General features: G+C 38.3%; 1 long non-coding RNA gene across 1 annotated transcript in view; it reads right to left on the bottom strand.

The window, feature by feature from the left end:
* Positions 1–13303, bottom strand: part of LOC136052521 (uncharacterized) — a 53362-nt gene that overhangs the window by 29772 nt on the left and 10287 nt on the right. The gene's annotated exons all lie outside the window — the stretch shown is intronic.

The raw sequence follows: 13303 nt of genomic DNA, 5'->3' as shown, positions 1-13303 counted from the left end.
CAATTATTTCCCTCCCTTAGCTCCACCTGAGGTTTCCAAAACCAAGGCCAGCATTTTACTCATGAGGAAAAAGACAGATAATTTCCATGGAAGTCATGAGAGAAAAGATCAAAACCACAAATCCTCATGTTCATTGACTGAAAAAGATACCATGCTCAGTTATCACTGCCAGGCTATCAAGCATGTTCAATCAAATAATATAAATGAGGTCACTATTCAGGGAAGCAGCCACCGCAGGCCTCGTAACTGAAGATGTTGAGGCATGCATGAACTGGGGGAATTGGGGAATGCTATATGAAACCACATACATGGCAACTTTGCTTCCTGAAGCTATCCACTATGTTCCTCTGCTAAGAATCAAAGCTGAGAAAATACATTTTCCCAGGCTAACATATTTTTGTATTTCAAATATCATAGCCAAAGCAGTAATAATAATAATAGATTTTTTCTGAAGAAGAGGGTTTGGAATGGAGAGGTGACAGCACATCTCCGTCTTTGAACACATACTGGTAGAAGATCCTGAATGAGGATGCTAAGTGAATTTACAAACTTGCAAGATTTCATGTACTTTCATACCTTTGCTTCTGTAAAACAGCAGCTTTTGTCACAAAGGACCTTACAGACTGAGACTGAGCAAGCCTAAGGGAAGTTTTGAACCTAGTGAACACATGGTGCTGAGTATTAGCATGTGATGAGAAGTCACCTGAATTATGATGGCACACATCCATTTCCTTACCTTGTGAGACCTTTTTTGTATTAATCAATTGTCTGCAAAGTTTCTGAAAGCAGTGCAACTTTTCAAGTTGAGAGTAGCTTAAGAATCACTTCAGAGACAAGCTAACTCATTAGCCACTGAAATGCAACTTCGTTGCAAAGCTAATGGAAGAGGTAGATATCAATATGGGGCAGAAAAGAAGAAAAAAGAAAAAAAAAGAAAAAGAAAAAGAAAAGAAAAGAAAAAAAGCAGCAACATGCTTTTGAGAATCCTGAATTAACAAGTGTTTATGAGAATGACCTCCACAAGAAAATATCAACAGATTTCATGCTGAGTGCTTTAGGATGGAGGCTTTATAAAGGACCAAACGATCCCTTCTTGGAATCAAACCTATGACTGCAAACAATTTAAGTATTTCAAAAATCGATGTTTAGAGAATTCAGTTCTACCTCAAAAGGTTAACTGATGAATGCAGGGCACCCTGCTGAAATGCAAGCATCCCCACAGTGAGTTTAAAAATCATGGTCAGAATATCTTGAGATATGGAATATCTCAAGAAAAAAGTGCTGTGCCATGAAAATAGGACATATATACAATATTAAACCAAGCTAAAACTATCAGGACACGTTTTCATTAACCTATAGTTTCAAAATGCTAATCTCAAAATCCCCACCTAAATCCCAAGTGACCATGAGTGGAGGAGTTAGACCCTACCTACTTATAACTAAGAGGCATAGGAACTGCTCTGTGGTGTACTGCAAATGTCATTTGTCCATGTAATATACTTCAGCAAGTAAAAGAGAGCTACAAAGAGGAACAATTAACTGGCTACTGCATTAAACCTTTTTTTGCATACATGAACAGTGAATTATTTCTATAGCAGAATTTTACAGAAATATAAACTGCAGGAGATAATTTCTCTAGTCCTCGTGAGATATGCATTAAAAGGTTCAACACAAGATATTATGTCAGATTGTGCATTTACTTATACATTATTGATGAGCTGTGTCTATTGTCATTTGTACTAGAATTACTAGAAACGAAAGCAAATACTAAACTTCTAAACAGACAGTGCCTGAAAAAACGTTATATTCATAGGCTCCAGGATTTCCCACAGTCCTGAAGGGATTCTAATAACCTCACAGGTATCTTCAAGTCCTAGAATTTGCATTCTGCTTTCCAGCTCAGCTTGCAGATGTTTAAAAATACATGCAACAAGACAGCTCGCTTTTGGCTACACATCTAAGAGGTTCAAACATCTGAATTATTCTGTCTGAGGTCAACTATGATATGTGTGCCAAATTAGGTTGAAATCCAGCTGGGAAGAGCTGTGAAAATGCTAAGATCTTTGGTGCTAGGAAACTTCTGCTTTTTTGACCGATACACACTCTTTCAGCTCTTCTTCCAGGGAGAGGACAAATTTTCTGGAGCCAAATCTTTAATTTGACCAAACATATAAACTTACACCTCATAAATCTATAGACTTCACTCACTTGAATTTTGCCTTACAGACATAAATTGCTGATTGTGATAGTAAAACTGCATAACAGTGCTCATTAGCTGCTGGAATGCTAGAAGACAAGGGATAAACATCACACAGATTTGTGTACAAAGAAGATCCGCAAAAAAAAGATAGAACACATGTTTCCTGGGATTTGGAAGTCTAATATCTCTACACTTTTTAATATAGAATATTTTCCAGTAGTTTGGGGTCAAGGCATATAACCTGAAAAAGCAGTATACACCCACAACTCCATCAAAATAGTACTATTCTGTACCAATATAATTCCAATGATATATATGTTTCAGTATGATTCAGCTACTTCACCAAAGAACTATTGCTTACCCAACAACTTATAAAAATTTTTGGCTCAAGTCAAATTGTGAAATAGTAATTTAAGGAACTCTTCTGTCTGATACTCTAAAAATAATTTCACATTTTTATGTGATGAATGATATTTCATCAAATAATGTCTCTTGAAACATTTCAAAACAATTAAAGTAGAGCTAAACAGAACAAGTGGTTCTGCTCTTCAGGGATTCATCGTTACTTGAAGTCCCAACCCCCAGTCTAAAGGCAATTTTTACTTTCTTTTCTACTGGAATAGATAGCACCAATTTTAAAGATACTCTTGGGAAAGAACTTAAAACAGAATTATCCATAAATGAAAATGCTAATATAATTAGGATTTTTTCTCTTTACTTAATACATTAGATTTCAAAACCCAAATATTTTAGGAATTTTAAGCCTCTAAAGAAAATTCAAATAGCTTCTTCTCCACTGCTAATCTCTCTCCCCATGCTCCCCCAGCCTCCACCACCATCTCCCCAGTTTTATCTTACTTCTCTTTCCAAGAAAGGAGAATACAAGAGTCTAAAAGCAGTGGAGAATGGAATAATTTGTGTTTGTAAATATTCATCACACACTGAAGACCTAAATGGTAATATCCACTAGGTGCAGGACATATTTTTCACAAAAAAGCCTCAAATACACCATAATAGACTAATTCCAAGAAGTGTCTGAGGTTGTCATCTATTAAGAAGCCTCAGAAAAATTCTCATCTTAAGAAGTAATTTCTGGTATTTGTTTCTTCCCTAATTATATGGGATCAAAATATACACAGAGGCTATTCAACCAAACTATTTTTATTTGTATGGAAATAACCATAATCCTTACCAGGAACGGAAATACTGACAGAGTCTATTAAATCTATCTTTGTCTGACACATAATCACGTTAAAAAAAAAAAAGCATGATGAAGCAGTTTATGATACAATTTCAAAATACACAAGCCATCACAGAAGCAGTACTGAACGTAACAGCATACTGTATCTAGATATACAAAGTGGAACATCAGTTGAATCTGTTCTGGAAGCTGAGTGTGCAATGACAAATACATAATTCAATTTCTACCACGGACCTGCAAAACTGTTCGAAGAATGGAAGACCCTAGTAAAAGACCTGACCTTCCTGTTCATTACAGATTCCTATTGAACATCTCCACATTACCTCCTTAACCATACCAGAGCAAAGCCTGAATAATACCATGTGAAATCTATTTAAAGATGCCCTGAAAGAAATACCTCATATATCCAAAGGAAAAACCTGAGGTCTTCAGTGTGCAGGTAACTAGTGAAGACAAGCTAGCACCATGGATGCTGTCCTTGACCATGATGCAGACCTGGCTGTTTAGGAAGAACATAAGAACAGGGCATATTCATCCTGCTTTCTGTTAAATCAATGATTTATAGAGAACTTGTAGGAGCAGGTCACATCTGAATAGCTGTATTTTACAGCCACCATGGATATTTCTGTCCATGAAACTCACTTATCTCATTTTCAGTTGATTTAAACCTTGGTCCCTCTCAATGTCCTCTGGCTCTAAGTTGCACAACCCACATTCCAGATGCCAGAGAAAGTCTCAAAACTTGCTTTTACTGGCCAAACAAAAGAAACATTAAATAGCTGCTCTCTGGTCACAGTCTCCTCACGGGAGAGAGCTCTCCTCAAGTCTGCAGGTGGAAAAAGAGCCAGCTCTGAATATGTTGTGCCATAGGAGACACACCTCTCTCTATCACTCTCTCTCCCTATTTCCATTTTTTCCCACTTGCTCATCTGCTGTGAACATGATGGTAATTTCAGAGAAAACTCTTTTCTCCCAATGCACTGCTTCCAGAAGATCCACAACTGCTCCAGTAGATGACTGATACATCATTTTGGTTCATGAGGCTTTCAGTTTTTCTATACTAACAGATATATCTAGTTATGGCTGGTTTCTAAATTAGTCATAGTACTTGTGAGCATTAAAACAAACACTCACCTGCTAATCAATTCCTTTACTTTAATGAAACTGTAACCTGCCCAAACCATCCATATAGTCCCAAGAAAGCTGGAGGCTCAAGATTTTGTTCAAGAGTGGTAAAAAAAATAAAACCTCCTCAAAAATTAGGTGCATTTTCCCTGAGCCCTATAAAAATAATAAAATTGAAGGAATGGAAATCGATGGAGAATGGCTAAGTTTCAAAACAAGACAACATTTTTTTAAATTAGAGTCCATTGATGTTAACTGAGCATTCGTTGTTTGAACCAATGGCCATTGGAATACTGTCCATATTCCAGCAGATTCGTGAAATGCTTAGTGTGATGCAGGGAAATACGCTAGTTTTAATGAAATAATACTAAGAATAGAAAAGTTATGACTGAACAGTAGAAAACACCATCAGTTAAGTATGATGTGTTAAGCTTAGAAAAAAATCCTGTCTCTCATGGCAAGAAATAAAATTTCTAAGTACATCTAGAGCTAAACAATGGAAAAAGGACTTAAAAATATAATTTCACATGGGGAGGAGAAAGAAAAACAAACAAAAAAATCACACAGAAGTACCCATCTGTCATATTGCTTTTCATCTCTACCATCAGTGATTCTTCCATAAAAACAGTATAAATCTGGCTTCAGCTTGAAACAACTTAGCTGCAAATGCTCATGGATGGCCATCATACACTCATGGACAGATGCCCCTACAGAAGAGGAATAATATGAGTGATAAGTGGGGTTAGCTCAAGGTATTTTTCTCTCTCCCTGTAGGCACTATATCACGTGACAGCAACATTCCAGAAGAACAATAAAATGGGTGAAGCAGTAGATGGAACCTCATAAGTATGGATTTAAAATAATAATAATAATAAAAAAAAAATAACAGCACAGAAGCAGAACCAGGGCTGTAAAATTGCTTCCTAACTCTCCATTCCAAAAAAAACTTTCAGACAAAATGAAAATATTTGCTCCCACTCCCAAAGTGTCCTGTGATAGCACTGTCATTATTTAGCACTTCCATTTCTACAGACACGTTAGGACCTATTACACTACTATCTAAGCAAATTGCACCAAAACTGTTAGCTTTTCTTCCTTAGTGTGACTCATGCCAGCTGGACTAGTCTAAATATTAATAAACATCATTAAAATATTATATTCAACATTAATTCATGCCAGCAAGGCTAACTAACAAGAAGGAAAGAAAAAAAAAAGGCTATTTCAATAAATCATGCTCAGATGCTGTGGTGACTAGTGTTACAAAATAAACAAACATAAATAAATACAAACAAGACTTCCAGAAAGTCTCAGGTACTTTCAATAAATAGATAGGTACGTCTACCAATCCTTCTGGCAATATTTTCACTGCTGTCACTTGGTAGAAGATTTAAAAGGCAATACAGGAAAGTCTATAATTTGCTAAAAAAGTTAAGATGTGCTTAAGTGCCTTGACTGAGGTGTTTCACACTTAAAAGACTAACTGTCATTGAGTGTCCATTGGAAGGGACCTACTTTCTGAACTGCCAGCAGGATAACCTTGCTTTTGTCTTGGCATCTCCAGGAAACACTCCAAACACGTCCTTCTGAGCACAGTGCTGATGAAGGCAGTTACTATTAACGTAATGATAACTGTACAACCGTAAAATCATACTGAAAAGTGCTTTCCAATGTTATGGTATCTAAATAATTGCATCACTCAGCATTTTTCATGAATATTCTACATTCATACCTATGTCTATGTGCAAACACAGTAAGCTACAGAAACTGATGCGTGGGTTTGTTTTTCTGTTTTGTTGTGTTTTATGATCTAATGATGTTTTCAATCAAAAATTGTACATCAAGTCTAGCATGCTTCTAGGAGGACAAATAAGCATGTCTAAGTCTGCAAACACTACTCTTAAGTACATTATAGTCAAACAGAGGAATGCGGAGTACCTCAAAGGGAAAAATAAAACTTATAGTAGTTAGTAACTACTTTCTTCTTGTCTAGAAAAATACTAAGATGCTGAAAATTGCTCATACTTAAATTACTATTAATTAAAATAAGCCATAGCTACTCCTTTCTCTCCTCCCTACTGCCTTTTCTCCTCCTGCCCTACAAAAATACTTCGAAAATTAGAAATGACTGTAAAATGGAAACTTAAATTCCATTAAGTTTTTCTTTTGGAGATGAATTAAAATGCCTTCTGTTAACATTATAAAGAACAACTGGGAGCTTCAGTTTTACCAACATTTTTCTAAAGCAACTAGATTTTCCTCATGTAAAAAAAGTTTACTAAATCGGTAACAGCCTTTCTCAGCAAACTAATTTTCTCCTCTATTTAAGGGTTCACTTTATCCTCTGCCCCCACTTATGGGCATAAAGAGATTTTCAAATTTTTCTTGGAGATGTGGGAGATTTTTTCCTTTCCACAGAACTGAATTAGTTACACCAGTGACAGTTTTACCTGTGTCAGATAACCCAGTTACCCCAGACTGTTGATTTTTGATCTTCGCCACAATTTCCTTTCTCGAGCGCTTTCTCAGCATCAATAACCACATCACACAATCACAGGGTCACAGATGCGCCTGCTGAATGGAGGAGTGGCCATGAGAAACTTAGAGCAACCCAGGAACAACAGAGAGAGAGGAAACAATTTCATGTATGCTCAACAGGACAGAGAAGGCAGCATCTCAATGCTTCTACTCAAGGCTTCACAGGAACCCCAAAACATTATCCACAGAGATGGAAGGGAAGGGAAGGGAAGGGAAGGGAAGGGAAGGGAAGGGAAGGGAAGGGAAGGGAAGGGAAGGGAAGGGAAGGGAAGGGAAGGGAAGGGAAGGGAAGGGAAGGGAAGGGAAGGGAAGGGAAGGGAAGGGAAGGGAAGGGAAGGGAAGGGAAGGGAAGGGAAGGGAAGGGAAGGGAAGGGAAGGGAAGGGAAGGGAAGGGAAGGGAAGGGAAGGGAAGGGAAGGGAAGGGAAGGGAAGGGAAGGGAAGGGAAGGGAAGGGAAGGGAAGGGAAGGGAAGGGAAGGGAAGGGAAGGGAAGGGAAGGGAAGGGAAGGGAAGGGAAGGGAAGGGAAGGGAAGGGAAGGGAAGGGAAGGGAAGGGAAGGGAAGGGAAGGGAAGGGAAAGGATAGAATAGTTGAGCCAAAGAGAGTTGGATAGATGCATAAGAACATAATCTGTCTGGTTTCCTCCTTCTGGTTCAGCATCTGCATGTATGGAACCTGCCATTTAATGGCAAGCTTTGAAACTCCCATCTTTTGGGCACTACTGTATGTCTTTAGTTTTAAATTCTCAGGATTTTTAAAATTTGTTAAGAAGTTGAGTCACCATCTGATCTTGTTAACACAAAAAGCCAAGAGACAGATAAATATAACAGCAGCAAAATCAATACAGCATGAGATTGAATGCACTAAATTCAGCCTTAACACTATCTATGACCTGTTGTATCTGCTTTCAAACTTATATGAGAAATTCCCATCTCCTAAATCCTTTGGGGATACAAATAATCTAAGCCATTTAAATAAATAATTCCCCTTTTCACTGAAACATAATAACCCGCTTTCAAGATCTTTCTTTAGAAAAACCTTCACATAATTTTTCTTGAATCATTATGGGTCCACAAATAAGAACTTGCCCATGAGAGGCTAGTGGAGGGAAAGATAGAAAGGAACTAAATAGATTAAAAGGAATAATAGACCTAGATTATGTTTGCAATACAGGTAACAACATAAAAAACAGTATTTTGCATGCAGCAAGATACGCACACATTCTGACAGACTTAGCATCCAGTGTAACTTCACGCTTTAGAAAGTGCCTTTGTGCCACCCTTGAAGTCATTGAATTCAAAAGGATGAAAACAGGAATGGAAGAACACCTTTAAAATGCCTTTCACGTTTTCTTCCAGTCCAAAATTACAATTACTACACGCTTTCTAAGCCAGCAGCCAGTTTTAGTAAACTGCTACTTACAGCTCTTGCATGACAGCCAACAGATGAAAGAGATGAGTGAGAACTCTCATTCATTGCTGCTAGCAACCCACTGCCTTTCTGAACCCTTTCTTCAGAAACAAAGATTAAATGGGGGGGGGGGAATAAGGTAAAGGGTTATTTTTAAAAGTCCGTATTTTTAAATCACCATCCAGGAGCTGGCTGAGTTGAGCTCTTATTAGTTGCTTCTCATCTCACACTTGTTTCCATAGAAACCATCACTGCAGCATTGCCTGCCTCTATCAGAAAGTCCTCAAATTCAGTCGATACGAAAACCAGTTGGACACGCATGTGGATGATAACGGCAGCTCTGCTTAAGTGCTAAGGTTTGCACTGCTAGTTTCACCATAAAGAAAGCAGTTATATAAAAGAGATATATAAAACAATGTCATATTGCACAGGCTGGAGTAGTAGCTGGTCCAAACAACAGCTGCTTCCACAGAAGATCTTCCCTTTTCTCCATCATGCCCAGATGAATTCATAGGTGGGCTGGGATGGAGACCTCAAACTAAAACCCATAAAAGTTGGAAAATCATTTAAATGGGAAAAGGTATCTATTTGCATTATCAGCATAGCAAAAGGCAGATGGCTACTCAACAGAGGACTTATTCAGTTCTTGGACCATTTTCCTTGTTTCCAGAGAAGTATAGTGGAGATTCTCACTCATATTCCTGTGGGAAGGAATATAGAGGGAAAAAACACAACAATCTGAATATTCAGAGATGTTGTTTAGCATTATGGGTACCAGGAAAATATACACTTTGAAGGCCTTTTGCCAATGGTATTTTTCTATTTAATAAGCTCATCTGCGAAGAAGAAAGCTCCTTCCAACATCAATCCCTTATTTTATAGAGGGAAAGTACTTTGTATTCATTATTTTTATTTAAATGGTATGCAAATTAATGAGCAGCTATCTTTTTTAAAATAAAAACTTGCTGCAACTTTTGCACCACCTGTATCCCTACTGGAATATACCAAAAAGGTGACACTGAGATGACAGTCATGAGTCACTAGGTGACCCAAACTGACTAGTCAAATGCAAGAGAAAGTATTACTCCTTACAGACTGCCCAAGGGGACTGCTGAAAACTACAGAATGGTGAATTCTTCTGATCTAAAAGAGCAGGCATGTTCAGTGAGAAAGTCACTCAGTGTGGCTCCTCTGTCAACCACACCTAATATCATTTCAGTTAGAGCAAATTGTTCTTAAAATAAATCTCATCTTCTCTCAGGCATACCCCAATACGGAGAAGTTGGTTATGGATACAAAAACACAATAAAGGCTGCCACCAACTTGCTAACAACAAGGAAGCCTATGGAAACACTCACTCAATGTGGAATAAGAAGTGGCAAAATCTAACGCGTGGAAAACCAAAGAAAGGAGGGGCTATCCTTACATGTCTGAGAAATGCTGCAATAATAGCTGAACATGATTCCTTCTCTTTGTATCTACTAGGCCCTCCAGACAGTTCCTGTTCAAGAGATGTTCCCAAAGCATGCCAGTTCACCTGACAATCTAGAAGAAATAGAATTGAATGTTTTATTTTTCCTCTGTATGAAAGCCTCAAGCTCTACATGAAACATGTACGTATTAAAACATCAAACTATACGTTACAGAACAGTTTGTGATGATGGGTGTGTGTAGGCCTAGGGATTGCATAACAAGCACGATTAACATGTGAGTGGATTGTAACATACACCCACAATACATAAGCTATAGATGTTCTACATCTATAGTTTTTAATGAAATGCTAGAGCAAACAAAGTCAAAATGTGTACCATACTGCAGGAATGCATTATGCATAAAAGGCTTTTGTAACATCTAGAGTTGTGAAGGATTTCTAGATATGAAGAATGTGCGAGTACAAAGATTTTAAGTGAATTTCATGAATATGGAAGGTGATGAACTAAAAGGAAGAATGTCACTTTTGTTCAGTAACAATTTTGAATCAATACACCGAGTACAGATAGTGGTGATCTCAAGGTACTTCTCAAGAAGACTGCTATTTTTGACAATATCAGTAGACACATATTTACATTTGCAAGTGTCCAAAGCACTTAATAGCTCCTTCCTCCAGAAAGCAATTTTCTAAAATTGTGCTCTTTGGCCTAGCAGTAAACAATTTATTTTCCAATAAAATATTTCAAAGGCATAATTTGTGGTGCAACAATGCCCAGTAATATGGATCTTCATATTTTAGTGCCTATCGCTTTTCACTGAATGATAAGTCTGTATTTGCATTTTCATCATAGAAGGAAAAACAAATTCTTCTCCTATCAGTTTTCCTGGTACAGGACAGTGCAATTCCTATCTGGGAGAATGCAACAGTCCTACTGAGATGTGCTGAGATAAGAATGTGTTTAGTTGATGAAGAATCTTACAGTACCTGCACCACATTCTCTGTCTTAATTTGCTGTATTTCCTCAGTCATGGAAACCTAGGTAACTATAATAGTTAAACATCAAATTGAAGACTGGTGCAGTTTCCACCAAGGAGCTCAGTTTCCAAAACAACAGCTTTCAGTTGATGGCCAAGTTGAGGCCTTGGGGCTTCAGCTTTCTGCTCTCAGATGCGAGAGTCCTGGCAGAGTAACAGGAATTTAGATTTTGAAATGACGAAATTAAGAAGTAATGAAAATAAGATTGCTATACGAGTTATTGGTTCAGATCACACTGCTACCTAAATTGGAGAGTTTATGCAGCAATATTTAAAAATGTAATGCTAGAAGCTGAGAATAACATTGCAACAATGAATTTGTTCAGATTCAAGCCCATGCCATCAGCAATGAATACGCTGACACCATCTTCTGATGCCGCAGGCCTAGAGGAAGGATGACAGCTGTTATTGAAGATAAAGAAGATTTTGTGGAAGTGCTTGAGGAATTACCAACAAGAAATGAAAGCGCAAACTTACTTGCTTCTCTAAAAGAGAGGGATGTAATCAATAACATGAAGACTGAATAAAAGCAAAATAAGCTGAAGGAAATACCTTGATGAGCTACAGAAAAGCCCACAGAGGTCAGAGACACCTCTGGAAGACGTAGTCTACCCATTTTAGAAGCTTACTTGCAGTTTACTCAGAGAACAGCATTGACATCATTAAGAGCTGAATTTGGAACCAAGGGTGTCTTAGAGTTCATTCAGGTTCAATAGGAGAGTAGCATCTTTGTCTAGGAGACAGATCTGCAGACTAATCTATGTAGTTTTGCAAGAAATTACATTTCCAGGCTCAAGCAACAAAAACTATCAAAACCCTATAAAGATGCAAGGGCAACGGAGAAAAAATAATCATAAAAGAAAGAAGTCACCCCAGTACTCATCAGTATTTGATGCGGGAAACCACTGAGGTGGGTGGCAGCAGAGAAGCAAGGTGGCCAGCACAGTGCACTGGGTCCACATTCCCGCAAGCAGTGGCCCAGCTCACAGATGTCCTGTGCCTGCACAGGCCAAGGAACCGAGCAGCCCTCCCAAAATTTATGGTGTGGCACAGCTGCCTCTCACACTGACACAGGGGCTTGAGCAGCCGTGCAGTCAGCTGGATCAGGCGATTGATTTGCCTGAAAGCTAACCCTACCAGGTAAAGAAAAGACAGATTAGCTTTCAGCTGGTCTGCGAGCTTCAGAAGTCATTTCTGCAACAAAGAGGAGGGAGGACCAGTGCTTCTGGGAGGGCACTGCAGGCCCAGGTCAGCTGAGCTACTTCAAAAGCTCTGGCTCCTCCAGGCACACAGCCACTCGGCTGCCAAGCAAGGTCTCGCTGTCAGGTGATCCCAGCAGCCATCTGAGCACTGTTCAGTGGGGGACAGCTCAGGACACAGTTCAAGTGGAGTCGCGTTACTCAGCAGCTTCCCCAGAAGGTCTCAATCCAAAGAGATAGCAATGGCTTCACCCTCACATTTGGTATGGAGACCTACGCATCATTCAGTGTTTGGGGCCTGAAAACATTTGACATCATTGGTCAATAGTATTATCAGAATGATTGAAGATGATGAAATTGGTGCACAAAGAATGCTGCTCTCACTCAGCCAGGTTCTGGTAGAACCTACTGATTTAAAGCAGATAAACAATATGGGTAACAATATTCAAGACAACCTTGAGAGTTTATTCTGATTGCCCCATTATTTCAACTAAATAGATGTTACATAAAGCTGTAATTCTGACAAGATGTACACTGACCACACACGCTACATACATACATAAAAACACAGATACTAATCATAAAAATTATGATAGAGTACAAAATTAAATAACGAACAGAAGAGGTGCCAAAAATTAAGGCTGATCATGAGCTCAGAATCAGACAGTCACAAAGTTACCTTTGCTTACCTTAGTTGCTTTTTTTATTTTTAATACCTTTCATATTTTTAATATAGTGTGAAGGAAGACTAATACTGAGTAATGAATTATTTCACCCCAACGACTCTGTTCTCAGGCATTTTCTGCCTGTAAAGCGATATGCAGACAATATCAAAGACTGGAAAGATGTCCAGTGCAGAGGATGGATAACATGCTGGTGATTATTCAGTCAAGAACCATCAGATGTTAAAAAAGATTTGAGATACTGCCATATGGCATCAAACTTTAAAGCCTTTTTCTGCAGGTAAAATAAAAACCAGGCAAGTCACTCAGATTCTACTTCCAACTCCCATGACATTTAAGTCAATGAGACATCCCAAGAAAGAGACAAATACTTGAAGTCCAGTGGACAGACACAAGAATAAATTAGTAGCCCTATGCCATGTAGGTATAATCAAGGAATTAATTCATAAACAGCTTTGGCTTCATCCAAACATGTCAACCAGCTTT

Source organism: Cyrtonyx montezumae, unplaced genomic scaffold (assembly GCF_038088225.1).
Source record: "Cyrtonyx montezumae isolate F1298 unplaced genomic scaffold, pur_monq_1.0 scaffold_3, whole genome shotgun sequence".
Taxonomy (NCBI): Eukaryota; Metazoa; Chordata; class Aves; order Galliformes; family Odontophoridae; genus Cyrtonyx; species Cyrtonyx montezumae.
Note: the sequence above shows the minus strand (reverse complement) of the source record. Positions and strands in the feature narration are given on the sequence as shown.